We start from the raw sequence: 24,391 nt of genomic DNA on the forward strand, positions 1-24,391 counted from the left end.
CGTTTGTTGATTTCACAAATCGCTTTAGAATACTTGAATTGTTGCAAGTGCTCTAATACAGTGCATGACATCGTAACAAGAGTAAACAAAATAATTTAAAAATGATAGTGCTTTATTATGCGGTACGTGTAAACTTCTTTATCGCTTTGTTTTTCGTGCAGTGATCGTACCGGTGTTTTAGTAACTTGTGCTGTGAGTGGACATTCCCGTATTGCTCTCTCACTACGCAGATAGTATGGTAGGTTATGTGTGCTTTACGTGATGCCAACGTTTCAGCCAACGTTTTTTTCCCTTTATGCTTTTGTTCATTTTAATGATGTAGCAACTAAAAGGAAATTCCATGTGCGTTTTCGCTGTCGCCGCCTTGCTGTCCCGAGCGACAGCCCGCTGCGCACACTTTGCACAGCGAGCACAGCCTACCTACCCGTGTTCCTCGTGTTCGTGTTCACGTGGCATACTGCGGCGTCGAGGGCAAGCGTGCAAGAGCGAGCCGAGGAGGCTGTGGCTTAATAAACGCAGTCTTAACGCGCGCCAAATATGAGAGATCACGTGATCGAGCCCGTGTCACCGGCGCGGCGGTTCGCATACGCGACCTATAGCGCTTCGCGTGTTTGAGGTAACGTGATCTGCTGCGGGTGTGCAATGCCGAAGTGCGAGGAAAACCTCCTTGATGCGAGGCGGCACTGGCGAGCCGTAAAGGGCTGTGGGTCCACCCGCACTTTCTTCCCACACGCTCAGTATTGGAGGGCAAGTGATTTGATGAGTTATGGAGACGCAGGAACAACGTAAAGGATAAAACTTGTGGCAGCATGGAAGCTTCGCTCTGGGTCAAGCACGCGCACTACTCCCCTCGGCTGCAGTGTTGTGACGGCGAGTGCTTGCTAGGTTTGCGGCTCTGGTCATGTGTTTCTTTGAGTGGGTTATGCTTGCTTAGTTAGTAAGGCAATGTCTACAACAGTTGGCCCATGAGATTTTGTTTAATCGTCTAAAACTTGGCGGTCGCCATTAATGCTTCTTCTTTCTGGAGAAAGTATTTTTTATTCTTATATATATATATATATATATATATATATATATATATATATATATATATATATATATATATATATATATATATATATATATATATGTGTGTGTGTGTGTGTGTGTGTGTGTGTGTGTGTGTGTGTGTGTGTGTGTGTGTGTGTGTGTGTGTGTGTGTGTGTGTGTGTGTGTGTGCCTTTGCAGGTGGCAATTATCTATTTTTGTGTTTGTTAAAGTATACCGTCTTCCAGTGACTGCGAAATGTGAAGAATAAAAAAAATATGTTTCTCCAGAAAGAAGAAGCCTTAGTAGCGACCGCCAAGTTTGAGATGATTACATATATATTGTACGATCGGATATATATTGACATGTGTACTTATTTATCCCTCCCTCGGGGACTGCATTTCATCCACTAACAACTTGTAAATCCTTCTAAAGAATCTTCAAGCTGACCATTTTATTAAAATGCTACAATATTCCTGATTGCCTCAAGTGGCGTTAGACACACTGCGTCTCTGAGTCATTCACCTTTGAATTGAGCGGTTGAATCTGAAGCTACGAGGAGGGCTGGTAGAAAGGCTTTAGCGATGTCTGACGCACATTTAGTCGCCGAATTCGAGCTTAGAATGGAAGAACTGAAAAAGAAGACTTATGCACAATCAGTTATGTGAATCGCTGTCTCGATCAACCAAGGCGAAAAGTTCTGATACTCAAAGCTTCAATAGCCGGCAATCAGTATCCATGTAGGTTCTGGCCTCTCGGTTGTTGTGATTTCTAGGGCAAATGTAATTTCTCGGGAATAACTTCAGAGGCCGAGAAGCAATATCTGCCTCGGGGTGAACGGCTTTCCAGCGAAGCAACATCCTAAGTACTTGAAGCTTGAGATCATTAAAGGCATCTGACATTAAAAGTAACCCCATTAGGTGCAGTTAGATGAGCTGAAGTGGCGTTCGAAAAGGAAGCAGAAGAAAGCCTGGTAAACGCAGCAACAAAATGTGTACTTTAGGAATATGTGCATTCGGGACATACCTGTGGCCCTCTCATGCTAGTCTGTGGATAAAAATTAGCAATTTTTTTCAATAATGTTTGTCAATTGAATATGACGCAAAAAAAAAAGACGTGATGTTTTCTTTCTTTTTATTGAGGTACGGCGGCAGCCAAATTCCAAATTGTGTTCTCGGGTTTTCTGCGTTTGAATTGGGAACGTTGTGTGAGAGCGCTACTATTTGTACTACCAGACTAGGAGAAACCTCTAGCTATACTGTAAAGCGGATTGTTCTTCTTACATCCGTCAGGCAGAAGGACATATGTAAAATCTGTTGCATCAAAGATGTCAAAATCGAAGGCTGTGAAGACAAAAACTTTAAGAGCCCCAGCTGCTTTTTTTTTCTTCTTTTGTATTGCCAGAGTAAATAATGATAAATTGAAATGGTATCTATTGCAGCGCGCAAATATGACAGTCGTTGCTGGAAGCAGTGTCCAAGACAGAGTGCCGTAAACTGTCGCGAGGCGTTGGCGATGACGCTAAAACGCATGTCTTTCTCCTTCTTCACAGAATGAATTACTTTAGGAAACCAATAGATGTGTAAAAGGTGAATAAACAAAGAAGAAATAAAATCCCCACTCAACTGTTCCTAATGGAGCACTTAAAGTGGACAGAACTGGCATATGTACATTCGTACCCCTGAAACATGCGAATACAGCTTTTTCGAAGCCGACATAATGGATCCTACAACATGGCGCAAATTGTACATTAATATTATTGTGCTGTATAGAGGCAAAATAGGGTGGCAGGAAGCAAATGTTTTCAACCTCTTTACGCGATACCTCAGCCAAACCTGCCTAGCTGATTGCAGGGATGGTAGCGGCCAAGAAAATTTTGGAGCAGATTTGGGAACGGCAAATTTGGCACTTTAAGCAGGTTTGGAGCATGAATTTTCTGCTTTGGAGCAGTGAATACGCGTTCTGGAGCAGCTTGGTAAAGGTCAGTATATGCGAAACGCAGACATAGGAAAAAAAGGTGTTCCTTATTTGACTTTGCAGAACACTATTAGGTGACGGCACATCAATTCTACGGAAGCCCGCAAGACGAGCAAAATTTATGACATGTCATCCACTTGACTAACATAAGGCTACAAAGAAAACCCATACATGTTTCCAAGAAACCAATATTAAATTACATATCGCATGTGCCAACTAAATGCGGCAAACACAAAAAATAACGCAAGGATTTCCTTGAGCAGTACCCACTCTATGTTGATAGGCTTGTGTTAATGCTAGTCGAGATTTTTTTAGGTGCGAACAAGCAAGTACTATTTCATTTGAATGAACTAACCTTTATTTCCTTACTTGTTCAGTAAAGTATCAATACGCGGCGAGAAAAAACCGCGGCCGCTTGTTCCAAGTGGCCAGATTGACGAGGATTTCGTAAATATTGATGCGATCTTTGGTGCGCAGAACCGTTGTCACGGCGACAGCAGGTCTTTTCTTGTTTTTGCTTTTTTATTTATTTCGCGGTCTTTGCTTCTTCGTAAAAAGAATCTTCATGAATCCTATGTTGTTTTAAACGCTGTTATCGGTAATTTCTCAACCGCCGTGCGCTACTCATTAATTGCCATCTCATCGCGTACCTAAATTTATAAACGTGGCTAAATAAACGTATTCGTGCTCAATGAGCGACAAATATTCACAGCGGCCACCATGGAGAACACTCGCCAAGGCAGGGGGAATGCCGTTCGCGTATAGTGCCCTCAGGTAATTTTTAATCGTCGGCGCCCTTCACTTAAGATAGCAGAATAGCGCAATAAATGCAAAGCTGACGTACTGGTCATAGCACGTTTGTCTGTATTTCACATCGCTTGCCGAGAAAAAGCTCCAAGGTATTTTTGAAAACAATAAAGGGAGAAAAATATTCCCTGGATTTCTGGCCTGCGTCGTTGACCTATATTTTGAAGAAGCTCGATTATTCGTCCTTATTGGTGGTTCCGCCGCAGCTGCCATAAAACCGGCGTAAAGCAGTAACCGATATTTTGTGCGCCGAACAATGGTTTATTAAAATTTCTTGACTCGATCTGCGCAGGCCTGTCGGGAACATCGTGGCCGCGAACGCAATTCTGAAGGTTTGGGGTTTCGCCGAAAGTTTAATTATGACCACAACTTGGCCGCTAAGTTTGACTAAATACGAAACTTTACATCCTTGACTAGCGTTCTGCTGCGTCAAGAGCATGATTTTGTGTGGTGTGGCCGGGCAGAAAGTTGTGTAGCCTGAGTGCACATCTGAGGGACGATTGCGGTTGCCGTTGGATATTTGTGACCAAGTTTCACGAAAGCAAGCAGGTCGTTTGTCAGTGTGTCCGACTGTCAACCCTGTAACCGGTCGTCGCGCACGTGCGAAATATATTTGCAACGTCAGACGTACGCCCGGCGTTCGCCCGTTAATCGGCGAAGATGTACCAATCGAAATCGATTGCTAAAATGTATAACGAAACTGGCGAGCCACACGCTGTGCAGACTGTGCGACCTCATTCGTTCAGCGCAGCTTTCCTTCCCGACTGCCCGTTGAAATGAAAGCTAGTTCAAATAATCTTTAGCCGGTCCGCATATACGCAAACGCGTAATACTTCTATAAAACATTCGTAATGCATTGCATAGCACAAACGGTTTTCGTTTTCTTGTTGCCTAGTTACAATTGTGCCACCAAACACACGCACAATCCCAGGAAGCTGACTCCGAAACGGATTGCTTAAGCTTGGATTGCAGGGCTAAGCGCTAACCAACGCATGACTATGGCTGTGTGGTTGACACTGAGAACGCACATCCTGCCAAATTTGGCGACTTCATTCGAAATTAGTGTTTTGGCGCAGGTTGGTGCAGCTCGATGGTTTTACGCAAGATGGCGCAATATGCGTAGAACTTCCATCCCTGTGATTGTTTTGTTCGCATTGACGCTACCGTGAGAACCAGACTTGTTGCGGAGATACGGAGTCTAAAACTTACTGCCATCGACAATGTTGTGCAGGACAGATTCTAAAGAAACAATTCTGCCGAAAAGGAGAGGGAGGAGGGCTCTTGCTATCTACAGACGATTGCTGCCTGCAAGAGTTTCGGGCAGTTTCTGTGCCCGAGCGCCGCCTGTCAAGTGAGGTAGAGCCGGAAGCCCGTCACAACCCACACAGATAAGACTGATGGCATGTATAACATGTGGCACGCCATTAATCCCATTTATTCTCACTAGCCCGCTCAGTTGTCTGACCATTCACAATCCTGTTTTGATTCCCGCTGGCATTTGAAGGGGAGCGGAAATGACTCCCTCATAGATATTCTATGTCCAGGCGGACAACTCTTCTGGCAAAAAAAAAAAAACCTGAAGTAGCAATCCACTATATATATATATATATATATATATATATATATATATATATATATATATATATTATCATTCAGCAAACCCTTTTGCTGCTTTAGTTCGAAGCAGTGTTGTTTGAGCGCCTTAGGCGCAGTGTCTTGATATCAGAGTTAAAGGAGGAGGAGGAGACAAAGGGGAGGAAAGACTGGGAGGTTAGCCAGTGTAAGTACCGGCTGGCTACCCTCTGCTGGGGAAAGGGGTAAAGGGAATAAAAGGAGAAAAAAAAACACTTGTACTGCTAGCCACACCTAAGAAACATTTGGGCGTCATTTATAGCATCCACAAATTGAAGAATGCGTTTTCCGAAATATGTGTTGCAGTGTAGCAAACGTGGTTAATTAACTAGTGCTGCTGCAATTAAGGCGTGATATAGCCACTATCTTTCGTCAAAGCAAAAAAGTGGAAAATTTTTGTTCTGTGCTCGAGTACTGAAGCAAATGTTGGAAATCCCATGCGAAACAAGTATGGTTTTGTACTGTAAGAGCAGCTTTTTGGGAAAAGAACACTGAACTTGCTGAGTCAAAGGTGAAATCTATATTTGGAAGCGCATATTACCTGTATTTCTAACAGTGCCAACAATTACTTCACTGTGTATTTTCAGGACTGGCGTGACTGAGTGCTTCTTCGCAGTTAACTTTCAATAAAGGAAATTAGTACCTTATTTACAGCTCTACATTTTGTTAAAAAGATCATACAACGATTGGCATCAGAACACGAAAGCACAATATGAAACATGGTTATAGAGCTAAATAACGTGAAGGCATAAATAGGAAATGCGCAGCGCGGCACTGGCCTATCTCTTGAAATCTCGTGTAAATAAATTGGTTAATTGTAAAAGTGGGTGCGCATTGCAGGCGTTAGATTTACGATTTGGATGAAATTACACGTATACTCGACTTCTGACACGAATGTGCCTTAAGATAACCAGCACCCGTCCTGTTCGTTTCCTGTTGATGTCTTGGCCTTCTTTAAAGCTGTAACCATGTTTTACCATGACATAAATGAACTACTTCCAGCAACATCCAAAGAAAACTGTCCGATTGAAGCGATGACTAACGCGCAACTCGAAAAGAAACAGCAATGTCTCATCCATTTGGTGTAACCATATTCAGTAATGACAGCTACCATAAGTCATTCTTCCACAAGTTTGACCTTTGCCTTATTCGGGGAACCATTGAAACCTATGAACTGAAGCCAATATGAGGATGGAAATGTTGTGTCAATCATAAGGCGCGCACGTGAACTCTCTGCTTTTTGTTCTTGTTCTTCAAGGATGCAGAATTAAAAGTCCTTCATCTTGTCATATAATCCACAAGCAAGTTGACTAGCGAAAAAAAAAACGCATTATACTCACTTGATTGATGGTTGGTAGATTGAACTCCACGGCGTTTTGGCAGCTGCTGTGTTGACGTTGAGCCGCAGCTGTTCCATGAAATGGTGAGCTCGACGAACCAATCGTTTCTGTTTTGACTTTGACGCGTTTAAGCTGAACTGCCGTATAAGAAAAGCGAAAAAAAAGATCTAAACGAAGACTGACCAGGCCAATGCAGAATCGACAAGTGCGGCGGGGGTAGACGTGCGGTTCCGTTTCGGGGCCGGCGATCCGTTTTGCTATTAGCCGGTGCACGCCGACGGCCAGATGACTCGTACAAAACACAGCCCGGTGTCGAGGTGCTGAGGCGGGAGTCGCGCCTGTTCCTGTCTCATGTCGACGAAGCAACTGGTGTCCACCGACCGGCCTGCTCGCGACTAACCCCTTTTCCCCCACCCTCCCCTCGCCCTCCGCCTTTCTCCCGTTCTCCCTAATCCACTCAACCAGACCGCTGGCGGCAGCGTGCTCCCCGTGTTTCACGTGGAAACTCCTGCAGCCGAACCCACGTGATGCTACGCGTCTCCACGGCAACCGTCCCGCGGTGGAGGAGGCTCCCACAATGCAGGCGGCGCGCAGGCGTCACTTTCTCCGGGTTGTTCGAGCGTTCTAGGGAATGAAGGCTTAGAGAGGAGGACATATATAACAGACGCAAGCAGAGCAGCGTGCCATCCCGAACTGTAGGACGACCCTGAAGTGGTTGCTGTGATTGATTGAGAAGAGCTCGACAACACTGGTTTCCGGCAGCGGCATTGCGTAAGCGTACGCCAAGGGAGAAATACGATGCGCGTGCATAGAGCCCTGTTTATTGGCGGACTGAGAGGTTCACTGTCGAACCACTTAAACGACACCGGCGTTTTTGCTGATTCGTCTGCCAAGGGGAAAAGGAGACGCGAAGGAGGGAAAATACAAATTAGCGTTTGTACGCTATGCCGAATCGTTACGTGGTCACAAAGCCAACAGGCGTTACTTCAGTGTATCATGCTGGCAGAAAGTATGCCAAACTTGTATAACTCTGAATTTGAGACTTAAGTTTCGCGAGCGATATAAATAGATACGTTTGTGAAATCTGTTCAAATAACTGATTTTGACACTAGGTCAAATAAATTCTTGAATACGAGTCAATTAGACGTCGTATCTACCTAATTCATACCATCACAAATAAAAACAAATCGACAAAAACAATAACAGCATAATAACCTTTGAGTAGAGATATTTGGGCCCAGGTTTACTGGTTATCAACGCCATGGGATTACATTTTTTTTTCATAGCTTAACATTTGTCCTGTGCTGCTAGAGTAAACATTTATTCGAACCCTCTCCTAAGGTCACATCACATAGCTGGTTGAGAAGTGACCTGACTTAACGAGGCCTGTCGGCGTCGATACGGTACCCACAAGGCTGCCTCATAATTTTTTCCAGCTGCGGGACTCAAGTGAAGCAGCGTTGTCCTGTTCAGTGCCTGTCGCAATCAATCAATCAATCAATCAATCAATCAATCAATCAATCAATCAATCAATCAATCAATCAACAAAGCAATAATAAATAAATAAATAAATAAATAAATAAATAAAGCAATGATAAATAAATAAATAAATAAATTACCATGACTAGGAAGAACCATGAAGTATGGGTGTTGGGGCACGCATGCATACATTAAAATTGTTGTATGCAATAATAATAATGTAATAATAAATTGAACGTATTCTTGTCCTCTTACATCCCCCTATGTAATGCTCCCCTCGCGGGCCCTTATGGTACTCAAATGAATGAATGAATGAATGAATGAATGAATGAATGAATGAATGAATGAATGACCGCCGCCACTACCACCACCACCACCACGTATACAGTGAAAAAGAACGGCAGAGGAACATTACTAAAATACAATGAATAAAAATATTAATCATGCGCCGCTTGATTTTGATGTATTCTGTGTTTGTGATTATTGCACAAGTTCTTTTCTTTTATATTTTTTTCATAACCCTCTCTGTAAGGACCCTCGCAAGGGGGTAGACAGTATTGTTAAATAAATAAAAATAAATAAATAAGAGTGTAGATACAACACGGCGCAAGGTGAATACAAAAGAAAAAAAAGAATGGCAGTTGAACAATACGTGAAACTATGAGACAACAGGCTGAAAGCTCGGAAAAGAACCACAATAGCGAGTTAAAAAAAATGTCAAGATAATGAATGTAAGCTTTATAAAGGCTGCATTATGTGGACGGTTGAGTGTTGGTGATGACGAACAGGAACATGGAAATGTCTACGGTCTCTAGTGATCTTGCGTTGAATACAAAAAAATGATACAACTGAGAAGTTCAGGGCAGGCGAGGATACCGCGTGAAGGCGTTTGAAGAGGAACAAAAGGTGAACGTGGTTTCGTCGGCCACGAAGTAAGGGCAATGACAATAATCCAACAGTGCCTGAACAAGGTTCAGTGTCCGTGCTAGCAAAGCGGTGATGAAATACGCTTAGAAACCTTTTCTGAGGCCGATCTTTAATGTCACTGTTGGATCTAGAAATGCCATTCCAGATGGCCGACGCGTATTCCAGTTGAAGAAGACGGATTGTTGGGTACAACTTGCGGAGCGGTGTAGGAGAATTGAATTATCTCGATGGTATGCAAACAAAACCAAGAGAGCGCATACCCCGCAATGCAACGCGTTTAGTATGAGCTGAGAAGTGTAAGGTTGTATTACAAAGTAAACGGACGTCATTGATGTCGCGGACCTTAGATAATGGTACATAATCTACAGAATAAGAAAAAAAAAAAGATTTGCTCGCTGTCTCGCGTGTGAAAGTCATGACTTTGGATTAGCAGCATCCAAGGTGGAGGTTATTATGAAATATCGTTAAATTCGGGCATGTTGGTGTTCCATTACTGCATCTAGCGCAGTGAGACTATAGGATGCGACAGTCGTGAACAGTATGAATGTCCTTAAAATCTCGATGCCATAGGCGTATAGAAGGAATGAATAATTCCGAATAGATGAAAGAACGTCATTAACAAAGAGAGAGAGAGAAGGGAAGACGGAAAGGCAGGGAGGTTAACCAGACTGAGTCCAGTTTGCTACCCTACACGTGGGGAGTGGAATGGGGAGTGAAAGAGGGAGAGAGAGAACTTAAGTGTAGGATGTCTATAGTCGGGCACTCAAGTCTGTTGCCCTCAGGTAGCCTGGCCTCAGAAAGCAGTCATTAACAAAAATTAGAAAAAAGGAGAGGTCCTAATACTGATCCTTGAGGGACGCCGCTAGCTGCCACGTAAAACGAAGACCTTTAGCCATTGACGTTAACATAGCGTGATCTATCAAGAAGTAACTGTGCAAGAGATTTGCAGTTGACGAGTCGAGACCAAAGTGCGTATGCTTCGAAAGAAGCAGTGAGTGACTGACTACATCAAAAGTTTTGTTAAATTTACAACGAATAGCGGCAACTTGCCTCCTTTTAAGTACCGGCGCAGAGATCTGGGTCGTGAAACTTAAAGGATATGTGATAGTGGAGCGGCCGGCGAGAAATGCAGGTTGATTCAGAATCAAGAAGTTTTTCGCAGTAAAAGACAATACGCTGTGAAGAGCAAGCTGAAAAACTTTATATGTGGCACAGAGAAGAGAAATCGGGCAATAATTCGAGGCATCGGTTTTACAGAAGAAAATACAGCTAGGCACAAATAGAGAAAAAAAAACAAGAACAATTTTTCAGATGTGAAATAAAGTGGAAGTATTCAAAAAGTTATTAACTATAGATGTCAGTACTGAGGCAAGCGCATCGCCGTAAGCTTTCAGAATTGCGGAGGGGATGCCGTGAGGGCCAGCAGCATAGGGACGGCTTCAAGCGCTTAAGGCATTTGCTAATGAGCTTTTTATATGTAAAAAAAAAAAAACACGGCACTAGAAGTAGGAACCGACGTGTGCTGCGGACTGACACCAGCGTTGAAAACGTCAGCTACATATAAGTATGAGAAATGGAGAGCAAAACAATCCGCGACTGCTTGGACTTCTACTCCTTTATATATATATATATATATATATATATATATATATATATATATATGTATACAGTCCAGCAGGCGAAAATGCTTTTCACGCTTAGTAAAGCGCTTGCAGATATACTTCCGAAATTCCGCAGGCCCGTCGGTGAATGCGGCAATAATAATAATAATAATAATAATAATAATAATAATAATAATAATAATAATAATAATAATAATAATAATAATAATAATAATAATAATAATAATAATAATAATAATAATAATAATAAAAATACAGTGAAGCAAGGTGTGAGCCGGATATTACGTATGTTGTTCGATCAGGCAGATGCTTGACGTTTACCGGTGCACCTGCTTCAAGACTAAGCCAATCAACACTTTATGGGACTTCCGAAATGCTACCTTCTTGCGGTTTTCTCCCTGCGTTACTCCTAGCCCTACACACAGTCTATTTTCTTCTTTTTTTGTGCGCAACATTTGATGAAAGTCAAAGCGCGTCACCACTTCCTTGTTGGACTGACTGTTGCAAGTCTGTGGCGACTGTCTGTAATGATACACGAATAATTCATTTAACGAAGGCAAAAAGGCTGGGCCTCGCCTGTGTGGTATAGTATATCACGGTCAAGCTCACACAAACAAGGACAGAATGAAAAGTAGACAACGCAGGCGTTTGTGTTGTCTGCTCCTCACTCTGTCATTTTTTTTGTGCGCGCTTGACCGTGATCTACTATGCGTAACCAACTCGTCGGAAAGTCGGTGCTCCTGTGTGGTAAGACCTGCTACTGTGCGACGGCGAAGTAGAAAGCATACGAGAAAAGGAAAGAAGGATGATGATGGCAAAAATATTGCCGCGATGATGCCAGTAATTAACACAGCATCATACTTGGTCCTACGACTATAGTACTGTGTCGTGTAGAAAAATCTAGCATCGGCCGTGTGGTAATTGTGGTATATTCCGCATGAGGTCCAGGACCCAAAATTGAAATCCTTCGAGTTTGGTCTGGTGCTGATGTTTACCAGAGAAAATTTTAAAGTAAGTCGCTCTTCTCGCTACGTTTGGAAGACGAAAAATGTATGCGTGGGCGCCTCTGGCACATGACAGCGGTCGCAATCAGGGCTGTTTTCACAGTACTCTCAGGTCAGACATACTGCTAGAACAACTCTTAGAGAACATATGCGACTTCGCAGAACCATTAATTAAAGATCAAATAAGCTGTCACACTTTTATTGGGAAAGGAGTAACATATGGACCCGTGACACAATGCACCCTCTAGACACCATTTTGTTCTCCGCTACGCTCACTGCTGGCGCAATATGCCCACAGTGGCCGCCACCGCAACTGAGCACGGCCCGCTATGGTTGGCCCTCCTAATTACTTATGTTCAAGTTTGTAAAAAAAAAAAAAGAAAGAAAGCTCGATGCCCATGTCGTCTCGTATAGACGGCTTTAACAGTTCTCGTGCGAGCTTTGAAGCCCAAGTCTTTATTTCCTAACTTAATGTCACCCACTTAAGAGCGTTTTAGCGGGCCTCGCAGTAATTGTTTAATTTTTTTATGTAGCTTGTGCTTGATTCATACACCATATCTTTAATGTGTAATGATAATACGGGCTATTATCATGAAATATGGAGATGCAAATTGTGAAAAGGAGTTTCTAAGACATTTGCAGACGCGGTTTTTCAGAGTGAGAAGTGATACAAAAGTATTGCTGGTGTTGCTCTAGCAAGACATTTTTCCTTTACCAGTGCGGGTGTACACAAGAAGCACGCCATCTACGAAGCATCGCACTGTTCTTGATCCAAGAAATCTTGTTACAAATGCTAGTCTGTCAGAGTAACTTATCAATAAAACGAAGATGAACTATTTTTCAAGTACGTACCTAACCAGTCGACATCTGAGGCATATTTGCAGAAAGAAGCTACGTTTCTGCCTGCAGTCCTTCAAATGTTCATTATGGTGCAAAGTTTCGTATCTATATGTACGGCTATTGATTTATGCTATCCGTTGTATACCTGCGGGACGCTTCCTTTAGCGCGACTTGCACAAATGTTTTGATTCTCGTCATTGCCTGGCTCTCTGTTCCTTCAACGTTTCACTCCGTTTGGGATTTTATTATGTTTACAAAAGTTGCTTCAGCCATCCGCCTTCTGTTATTTGCGATTAGCGAGAGTTCGTAAATGCTTTTGTTCTAAATTCTACTATTACCACAGATATCCTAGTATTGACGTAGTAGTTCTGCGGAAAGCCGCAAGGTGGAGAGAAGTAATGAATAAAGGGAAAATCAGACATCCACCCGTTCGTGGCAACTGCTACAAAGGAAACCCATACGGGTTCCTCGAAAGAAGAGCCTCATAGTTGACGAAAAATTCGTCCTGGTCCGGGACTCGAACTCGGGACCACCGCCTTTCCGGGGCAGCCGCTCTACCATCTGAGCTAACCAGGCGGCTAGCAGATGGCAGGGCGAAGTCGAATTTGTCGACAACACGAAGCAAAGGCAAGAGTTTGACGTAGTAGTTCTGCGGAAACCCGCAAGGTGGAGAGAAGTAATGAATAAAGGGAAGATCAGACATCCACCCGTTCGTAGCAACTGCTACAAAGGAAACCCATACAGGTTCCTCGTGAGAAAAGCTTCATAGTTGAAGAAAAAATTCGTCGTGGTCCGGGACTTGAACTCGGGGCAGCCGCTCTACCATCTGAGATAACAAGGCGGCTAGCAGATCGCAGGGCGAAGTCGAATTTGTCGACAACACGAAGCAAAGGCAAGAGTTTGACGTAGTAATTATGCGGAAACTCGCAAGGTGAGAGAGAAGTGATGAATAAAGGGAAAATCAGACATCCACCCGTTCTTAGCAACTGCTACAAACTTTTTCTTCAACTCTGAGGCTTTTCTTTCGAGGAACCCGTATGGGTTTCTTTTGTAGCAGTTGCTACGAACGGGTGGATGTCTGATTTGCCCTTTATTCATTACTTCTCTCCACCTTGCGGGTTTCCGCAGAACTACTACGTCAAACTCTTGCCTTTGCTTCGTGTTGTCGACAAATTCAACTTCGCCCTGCCATCTGCTAGCCGCCTGGTTAGCTCAGATGGTAGAGCGGCTGCCCCGGAAAAGCGGTGGTCCCGGGTTCGAGTCCCGGACCAGGAAAAAGTTTTAGTCAACTATGAGGCTTTTCTTTCGAGGAACCCGTATGGGTTTCCTTTGTAGCAGTTGCCACGAACGGGTGGATGTCTGATTTTTCCCTTTATCTCCTAGTATTCTACCTTGTGCTACTATTTGACCACGTGCGTCTGACGACTCCCACTATTCAACCACATGTGTCACGATGACTGCGGTTGGGAAGATGTTACATCTCCGCCAACCTTGGCCTTGAGTGGCGCGGATTAGCAGACCGTACTTGCACTAGATCCAGGGCAAGTACGCAACTAGCCAAGAAAGCGGGCGAGAGCATTGCGCCGCTGTAGCTTAATGGTAAGGCACCGCATGCGTTATGTGGAAGGTGTGTACTGTAGAACAATCGACATTCGGTACAATTCGTACTGGTTGAACATCTTCAATGGGCAGCGCAAGATGACGCAGCAATGGCCTGTGTGTTTCCTGCCTTCTCTCTTTGTCGTCTTGCGCTGCCCCTTCAACATGTTCAACCGGCACCAGGTTGCCCAAAAGTCGATTCTTCTACAGTACATTTCTATTACTCAGCACTGTCCTGTGTGTTTCCTCCTTTCTGTCTCTGGCGTCTTGCGCTGCCTCTTCCAGGTAGGTGTGTATTCAGGTCCCACCAGCGGCAAGTTGTCTTTCCTTCACCTTTCATTTATTTTTTGTTCCTATTATATCTATATTTCAGTAAAAGCAGTAACAGTTGATTTCTCCTGTGCTTTCTCTGGATTCATTGTCTGTTTGCTTCTATGGCTGTTACTAAGAAAAATTATGGAGACCCTCTGTTTCCATTACTGTCTTCGCTCGCTAATAGAGAAATGTGTGTTGAAGTACCCCTGAAGGTTGGGAGGGAGGGGGAGAGAGGGGTCGCGGGGAGGGGTCACAGGACCATCGTTTACAGCCTATAAGTATAGTCTTTCGCGACCATTTACGTATGTCACATGGTCCAATGAAAATTGATAGTTTCTGGAGGTGAACGTAGAAAAAAAGTTCGCGTTGAATCCCGCTGAAGTAGGTGACGGTGTTTCCACTAGTAGGAGCTATGAGCCTTTGCGTAATGTTACATCATCATCATCATCATCATCATCATCATCATCATGGTTACGCCCACTGCAGGGCAAAGGCCTCTCCCATACTTCAACTACCCCGGTCATGTACTAATTGTGGCCATGTTGTCCCTGCAAACTTCTTAATCTCATCCGCCCACCTAACTTTCTGCCGCCCCCTGCTACACGCTTCCCTTCCATTGGAATCCAGTCCGTAACCCTTAATGACCATCGGTTATCTTCCCTCCTCATTACGTGTCCTGCCCACGCCCATTTCTTTTTCTTGATTTCAACTAAGATATCATTAAATCGCGTTTGTTCCTTCGCCCAATCTGCCCTTTTCTTATCCCTTAACGTTACACCTATCATTCTTCTTTCCATAGCTCGTTGCGTCGTCCTCAATTTAAGTGGAACCCTTTTCGTAAGCCTCCAGGTTTCTGCCCCGTACGTGAGTACTGGTAAGACACAGCTGTTATAAACTTTTCTCTTGAGGGATAATGGCAATCTGCTGTTCATAATCTGAGAATGCCTGCCAAACGCACCCCGGCCCATTCTTATTCTTCTGATTATTTCAGTCTCATGATCCGGATCCGCAGTCACTACCTGTCCTAAGTAGATGTATTCCCTTACCACTTCAGTGCCTCACTGCCTATCGTAAACTGCTGTTCTCTTCCGAGACTGTTAAACATTACTTTAGTTTTCTGCAGATTAATTTTTAGACCCACCCTTCGGCTTTACCTCTCCAGGTCAGTGAGCATGCATTGCTGTTGGTCACCTCAGTTACTAAGCAAGGCAATATCATCAGCGAATCGCATGTTACTAAGGTATTCTCCATTAACTCTTATTCCCAATTCTTCCCAATCCAGGTCTCTGAATACCTCCTGTAAACACGCTGTGAATATCATTGGAGAGATCGTATCTCCCTGCCTGACGCCTTTCTTTATTGGGATTTTGTTGCTTTCTTTATGGAGGACTACGGTGGCTGCGGAGCTGCTATAGATATCTTTCAATATCTTTACATACGGCTCGTCTACACCCTGATTCCGCAATGCCCCCATGACTGCTGAGGTTTCGACTGAATCAAACGCTTTCCCGTAATCAATGAAAGCTATATATAATGGTTCGTTATATTCCGCACATTTTTATATCACCTGCTTGATAGTGTGAATATGGTCTATTGTTGAGTAGCCTTTACGGAATCCTGCCTGGTCCTTTGGTTGACGGAAGTCTAAGGTGTTCCTGATTCTATTTGCAATTACCTTAGTAAATAATTTGTAGGCAAGGGACAGTAAGCTGATCGATCTATAATTTTTCAAGTCTTTGGCGTCCCCTTTCTTATGGATTAGGATTATGTTAGCGCTTTTCCAAGATTCGGGTACGCTCGAAGTCATGCGGCATTGCGTATACAGGGTGGCCAGTTTCTCTAGAACAATCTGCCCACCATCCTTCAACAAATCTGCTGTTACCTGATCCTCCCCAGCTGCCTTCCCCCTTTGCATAGCTCCCAAGGCTTTCTTTACTTCTTCCGGCGTTACCTGTGGGATTTCGAATTCCTCTAGACTAGGCAATTTTACATGCACGCCGATAAACTTTTACCAGGCATTCAAAACAATTTCAGCGACGAGAAGGCTTTATTCAGCATTTATTAATCGAAGCCGGTGCACGCTGGTAACGTTCTGAGTACCTAGATAAATTTCTGGTATGAAGCTGTCGCTGCGGTCCTTGGTCTTTCGTCTCTGCCGGTAAACCACTCTCGCAAACCCGATGCACACGCAGCGCGGCGTTACGCAAATAGGCTCGGCCAGGCAACCCACGCGGGACAAATTTAGCCGCAGCGTGAAATATGAAAGAACGTGCGCGACAGTTGTACAACGGTCTATTTTTAGGTAAGGTCGTATCGGCACCGTCAATTGCTGAAAGTAACATGGACGCAGTGAGAATGCCAGAAGTATTGCGAGAGGCTTTTACCGAGGCATCTCTATGGAATAGTATGTGTAGAGGTATACAAAAGATATCTTGCAGAATTTTCTGTCACGTAAGTGCGGTGCGCATAACCGTCCTCCCTGCGGTTGTCGCAGAAGCTAAGAGGAAGGTACGTGACTCACGGTTATTCCTTTTTATTAAACGCATTAGCATTTCTATGCTTAGCCAACGAGAAAAACGTCCCTCCGTCTTTACGGTCATCTTACGAGACGTAAGATAACCTTCGTGCAGCCTCTCGCTTCAACGCCAACGAAGCGGCGAGATCGCTTTCGAAATAAAGCTGTGGGCACTTTGATCCGCTAAACTGCGATATGCGAATGCCTATCTATGACTGCCTCTGTTGCTGTTCTGCGAACGGACGCCGCCGTGGCCGCGCGCATGGGACTCAATCACAGCCGTATGGCTGCAAGGTTCGTCGCCGATGTGCGCGCACCCCCACGCGCATGTCCGCGCTCTCCCTCGCACCCACTCGTACAACGCTACTGGCATGGCGCGTCTTCTCCTTGCTCCCCTCGCCGGTGATCACCGCTTTCCTGCGTCCACCAGGGACTGCGCCCGGACACTCGTGAGCCACTAAAAGCTTACGCCTTAATACGGGCCCGCGCGTCTCTCTCCAACGCTAAGCGGCGAGAACACAGCGCGAGAAGCTATCATCAGTCGGCATTCTTTGCCAGCATCGCAGAGCGCTTTCAATGTGCGACCCGCGCGGTGGTGCCATACGAAGCCGGCGCCCGAGTACGTTCGGTCGATGGTTCGACGCGGATGGATAAGACGCTAAAGAGCGATAACGGCTTATAAAAATCAAAACGTCACCAAGGCACCTGGCACCACCGTTCGCACCCGTTCGTGTCGCCACTGCGCTGTCGTTTGTACTTGCCTGGTCAAGTTTCATAACATTGATAATGACACCGGGCTGCGTGGAGATGAGGAAGTGGCACAATGCTTACGCATACTTGGACAACTTCCAGAGGAGTTTCTGCGTGAATTTCTTTTATTTGTGCTCTGTCTTAGCAGACAGACAGTGAGTTCCTTCCGGTGGCAATTTCCAGCCTGGTCCTCGTTTTCTTTATCCTCTCTTTCAAGTGTATATGTTTTCAACCCAAATAAAGATAACCTCGCAGTTTAGATAATCGTTTTACACTTCAGTTCATCCATTATTATGCTACGGCGACTCTAAATGGATGGTCAAGCTCATAATAGCGTTCAATGATTACCGGCTTTTATTTATTACTAATTTTATAAAGCCTTTACTCACCTTTCGTCAGTGTCGTAAACAGTACCACCATCACCAAAAGAAACAAAAGAAGTATCTATAAAGTTACATAGGCTGAAGACACTACGTCAAAAAAAAAAAAAGAAGAATATGCGTGAGAGTAAGAAGAAATAACGGCACACAACTAAGACACAGAGTTCAAAGAGGCTCAATAGACAACATGTCCGCTACGTCGTTGGAATATGCGTATAAATCTAAACCAATTACATCGGTAAATTGTTTTAGGAACACAAATTTCTTAGCAAGGAAACGCTACTCTACACTTAAAATATCGCATTTCTTTCCACGCTATGTTATTTCATTCGTTCGACACAAAATGTTAGTGAAAAATTCCGCTTTCAGGTTGAGACCCACTATACACAAGCTTAGGTGAGCGATAGATGTTACAACTGTTATAGTCATGTAAATGTGTTGTTTCGACCGTATACGGTAATTGCGAAATGCGGCTAGAAAGCTTTGTTGCCCTTGATGAGCATCCTTCACAGGAAGTTGAGTCTATTCTTGGAATAGACGAGTCGAGGATGCCAGAAAGAACCAGTTCCTGTTACACGGCCGTGCGGGCGTCACTCGGCTTACAACATCCCGGGCCGCACTTGGACGCATGAAAGGCCCTCTCCACTACAGATGATCCTTGTGCGACAATGGGGCGCGTACATTACATCAGATTGAACACGAACAACACCCACAACTGTACGAACACCCTCGCCATTTGTGAACGTGGTTCATTCATAACGACGTCAATTTAACGCGAAGCTCGAGGGAAGCTCGAGAGGGCGCAGACATTGGCCATAATTTTTTTTAATTTCTTGTTTTCTTTTTAGTTCGGTGGGCTTGCCGCGAGGCATGTGTAGGTTTCCCTCTGACACGTTGTTTTGTTTGTGAAGTAAATTAGAGTTCACGCCGGATGTGTGCTCACGGTAGCTATTATTTCCGGAGTGGAGTAATTATTTCCGGGCGAACGCTAGGAATATTAAGAGCGTTTGGGCGAGTCGCTTTGTAGGAAGAGCACACTGGTTTGAAACTTGTCCATTAGTGATTTGCGAGCGTTTGTAAGTTTGTTGCAAAACAAGTCATAGTTTCGCCATTGTTAAGCAGGCGGAGTGGCGTTTATGATAAGTTGCATCTTATGGAGGGTTAAGTTGTGATTATTGATGTGGGGAGTGGGAGCCTGTATGTTACATTCACGTGATAAGTGCACTGTAAATGTCTGATTGCACGCGCCAGAGTTGCATGTCAATCCTTGCGGCAATTTTAGGAATAATTGCAGCTGTTTGCTTGCGGAATAGGTTGTAATATTTAGTCTTTAAATGCCTTAGGGGTGGTTTTGCATTGCCATAGGCTTGCCAACGTTCCTAGGCGCGTTCAGGAATCGTTAAACCAAGATAAACGGTTTGCGCAAATGAATGACTAGCTCCTTAACTACATTTTCGCTTCGGTTCCGTCGCTTCACTTTTGGTGAATCACAACTGCCTGGTAGGTATTTTCGGTAGCTGCTGTTCGTGCGGATGAGCACCTTTCTGTATTCGGAACCAGGGTGTGCAGCATAATCCCCTCCACGAGAGAGTCTATTCCTGGAGCAGCAAGGTACCGGACTAGGAATTAATAAAGATGTTTACTCTCTCTGTATATATTTTTCTCTCTGCAGTGATCATGTTTTGAGTTCGCAAGCATATCTATAATAGGCAGCATTATTTGCCGGAAAGTTTCTTTAGCAGTATTTGTAGTCTCCTTATGTTTCAGCGTAGAACTTACAATAATCTCCTGTGCCAAACTCCAGAACTGTAGAAAAGGCGGAGCTCGACAGTTTTCTAAGCTTCACTGGCTGCACGATTTGTGTTCTTTGGGGTTTGCTGCGGCTAGCATAAATGCCAGAATGGAGCTTTTCACCGCCAATTTCGTACAAGGTACGGACGTTTTGCAGTCGAGCTCGCAGGAAAGTGGCATCGATGATGAATCGCAATGGCCCCTCGGTCGCCTTGGATGGATGAGAACCTTTCTGGCAGTGGCGCGTCGTTAAACTTCCTTTCATTCGCAGCATAGGTGCAACCTGGCTTTTTTTTATTCTTTATGTGTTTATTCCGGCTTTACGACATTCACAATTCACCGATTGGCTAATCCGCAGGATGGGTCCGCGACGAAAGAACGTTGCGAGCCCTCTCACTTTTCGTCCGCGTTATTTTCGGTTCGCTTACAGTTCTGGAGGGCATTGATAGTAACGCCAAAAGAAACGCCTTGTCGTCAAAGAAAGGCCACCGTTACAATGTAGGAACCTACGCCAGTCATGACTGGTTCACATTACGTAACGCAAAGGTATACCGCGGAGAGTGATCAGTTTGGAATACAAGCCTCGGTCAGTTTAAGCTGTACGTGCGAGCTTCGACTGCTTTTAAAGCCTGCGACGCCGCTATTTTGTCAGCACTTTTCTAGCGAGCGGCGTGAGGTGGGGAGAAGGGTTGCACGCTTTGTGTGTGCTTATAGGGTTTCCTGCAACAACAGACAGTTTGTAGTACTGCGTCATGACGATACGTACGCAGCACGCGAGCGCTTTGCGGAACGTAGGAGCGCATGTCACGTCAGGGCTTTTAGCACTGCGAAATTCCTACGTACATGGGCCGCACGTACGCACGTACGGCCAACGCGTCGAAACGCGTTGGCCGCGTCCGCCAGCACGTCGAACTATCGGTCGATCTGTAGACGCTGTTGATCTCGCCAACGTGATATTACGTGTGGGCGCGTTCACGCAACGTCGAACTATATTTAGGCCTTTAAGAGACTACTTTAAATACGGATGCAATAAACGAATCATATTGAGAAAAAATAAAAAACCGAGTACTCGCTTTCTGAGGTTGGCACGATCATTTGCGCCGAACTGCGCCAACAGGAGGTCGAGTCCTTCGCGTGAACAACGTACACTGAACACTTTCTCAAAAAACAAAGTTAATATTTTTTTGCTATGTATTCCCACCATGCAGGATCCGCGAATGGCTTCGGTGCGTTCACTTCACGCAGCTAAGCCAAATCGTAGGCCATTCAAAAGTACAGCCTTCTTCTGTTGGTGGCCTTCGACGCCGCCATTTTTGCGAAACCCTTTTGTCTCGTGCACTCCCGAACAAACGAGAACCACGAGAGCAGCACGCAAGGCTCCCCACGTACGCACGCAAGAATCGGATGCGTGCGTACGCAGCGGCCGCGTACGCATCACGCACCGTTCGTGTTGCGTACTGCACATGCGCACTTTGCAGGACGTAACGATCTTGCGTACGCAACGCCGTTACGTACGCAACGTACGCAATACTAAAAACTGTCTAATTACTAGAGGAAACACAGGCGCTATACGACGCCAAGTCGACACCCGTAGCTGTACCGCTGGCACAGTATGTGGCATATCTTACAGGGGGCAGCCAGTTCATATACGCAATTTATATATAGGCGAAGCCTTCACTCCGGCATTCACGTCACGCACCCTCAGAAAAACTAGAGAACAATAAACTTAACAAATGGGAGGAAACGTTCGGTTGTGGTCGTACTTCCTTAAGGAAGGAGAACAGTTAAAAGGCCTGCGCTAGAGATAGATGCGCGCACACTATTGAAAGGAGGAATTTAGTAGCGACATCTTGAGATCCGTTGAGATGGCTCCGTGGCTACGACGTTGCCTCTATTGACCAGGAGGCTTTGGGTACGATTCCCTGCTGTGGTGGCCACATTCCGATAGGGGCGCAATGCTATGTGGACGCACTTTAAAGAAACGAGGTGGTCAAACTTCACACGTGATATCTTCCGTATACGGTGTCATTCATAGCTTGTCTTGAATTGGGACGTCAAAGTTAATGAATCCCTCAATCAACCGACCAATCGATTGAACTCTCAGCTATAGCTGAGCGCCATGGGATCGGGTCAGCTTGAATGGAACATGCATGGAGAACAAACCTTGAATATTTATTTCTCTTTAGCCTGGTAACCAAGCCGAGAATCGAAGGATGCTTTGTAGTTCGTGCACAAAAGTGCAGGCGACCGGGTTTGTAATGGTGCGCAAGATTTAGCTTTTCTCCTAACTGTCTGGCCAAACAAAGCTGTCTCCCCTACCTTGACATTTTGTGCTACCCTGCTAACGCAATAAAATCTTATTTGACATGAAAAATATAGACAGGGCAGAAGGAACATAGCCGGAAAGACGAAGAAACGCGCGAACAAGAATTGCATTTTGCGGATCACTCCACACGTACTAGTTACAGTCTGCAAGCTGCGCACAGTTTCTGTGAGGGCATAAATAACTACGACCGGAATACCTTTGACTAGAATTTGTTTGGGTAATCATAGCAAGAGCATTAAATTATATTACCGAGGAACACTTCAATAATATACAGGGTGTCCCAACTATCACTCACCAATATTTAAAAATATGCAATAGCAACGTGGCTGGACACAACCAGTTTAATGTTGTTTGGCGTCGCTTGGAGGTACACAGATTATTTTTTATTGTGCATAACTACATAATTAGCCTTAATTAATAAGCGTCTGAAATGTAATTGGATGAAAAGTGTCAATGAGAAAATTGTATGGCAACATGAAAAACTCCCGATACAGCTTTCTGTTGCTGAACACTTGCTACATAACGGTGTTTTTCCGAGCGTGAAAGAAGCCCGCGAATACACGCAAAACTGCTGCGCGACTGTCCGCTCGAGGCACTTTGCCCGTACTAGCGGGCTTCTTTCACGCTCAGCAAAACACCTTTATGTAGCACGTATATAATGTTTGATAAGTCGATAAATTAATTAAGACTAATTATGTAATGAGGTGGACGGCAAAAAATAACCTGAGTATCTCCAAGCGACGGCAAAGAACATTACCTAGGTACTGTCCAGCTGCATGACACTTGCATATTTTTAAATCTTGGTGCATGATAGTTGGGACACCCTGTATACGCAGTCGGTGACATGGCCCGCGCTTAATTGCGTTCCGTGTTACTTGCGGGTCCGATCTGGTACCACACGAAGGCATAAGTCAGCATGCAGCTGAAGACCGAAAAAGCTGCCTTCAGCGTTAGCTTGTAAAATCCAGCAATGGTAAACGCTAGGGAGATCTCCTTGACGTCTTCTTTGAGCATTGCAAGCTCTCCGGTCGGGTCAGCAGCGTGCTCGGCGGGCGGGAGCCGAAGACTGGCTTCCTGCAGGACGGCCCACGTTTTGCGCGCTTCAACGTGCACAAAGTTTGCCGCGAGGGAGACGCCCCAGAAGGTGACCCAGCTGTGCGCACAGCTGAGGATCTTGTAGTAGCGCTGCACCCACGAGTCCGCCTGGCGCGTGAAGGCGCTCAGCTCGGCGCAGAATCCCAGGAACGTCATGCCGTACCAGAAGAACAAGCAAGGAGCATAAAGACTCCGGCACTCACGAAATGTCTTGTGAATCCTGTCCCTTCGTAGCCTGGCGGCTCGGAGTTGATGACACAATGGCGCCACGAAGGAGCCCGTACCGAGGGGCCGTGAAAAGAGTCCTGGCAGCGAATTGTTGTACGCTGACAGCAACTCGCAGATCGTATGGCTGATGATAACGAAGAGCGATGGCAGGAAGCAAAGCTGGTACCAAATCGTCACGACGTAAAGCAGGTCTTCCGTGTACATGACGCAGCGCTTCAAGAAAGGGGCTCTCGTTCTGTTGTTAGTAAAGAAGGTGATGTACGTGGGCGGTGTGAAGAAGCCCAGCACGGTCGTCAACGAGAGGCCGGTCAGCACGCGGGACAGCGTCCGAATCCGCGTTATGCGTCCCTGAGGCAGTTGATTGTTAGCTTCTTCGTTTAGGCCCTCGATGACTTTCTTGAGTCTTTCGTTTCTCACAGCCGTGACCAAGCAGCTGGCGCTTGTGGCGACTATTCGAGTGCCGTAGAGAACGAAATCGAGGGTCTCGTAATCAATGGCACACTTCAATAGATACGCGTGCGCCGCCGTCAGCGACATTATCACCAAAACGTTGAGACACCACTTAAGGCGCGTACTGTTGTCCCAAAGAAATCCGGTGATACTCAACGCCACCTCGATTTCGCGAAATAATTCCTCTCTGCGCGGTGTTTTTGCACATAAAGGCTCGACATGTATTCGTCTCGTCATGTCAGAGCTCGGCGGAGTCTGAGCTCTCGAGCAGCAAACGTGTGAATGCAG

The 24,391-nt window shown here is 45.1% G+C and overlaps 1 protein-coding gene and 1 non-coding gene across 2 annotated transcripts in view; both read left to right on the top strand.

The window, feature by feature from the left end:
- The window catches only part of LOC142572643 (neuroligin-4, Y-linked-like), a 745,917-nt gene that overhangs the window by 19,339 nt on the left and 702,187 nt on the right, over positions 1-24,391 (top strand). The window lies entirely within an intron of this gene.
- Positions 13,856-13,929, top strand: TRNAP-CGG (transfer RNA proline (anticodon CGG)). Its single transcript has one exon. It is a non-coding gene; the product is annotated as a tRNA-Pro (tRNA).

Source organism: Dermacentor variabilis, chromosome 2 (assembly GCF_050947875.1).
Source record: "Dermacentor variabilis isolate Ectoservices chromosome 2, ASM5094787v1, whole genome shotgun sequence".
Lineage (NCBI taxonomy): Eukaryota > Metazoa > Arthropoda > Arachnida > Ixodida > Ixodidae > Dermacentor > Dermacentor variabilis.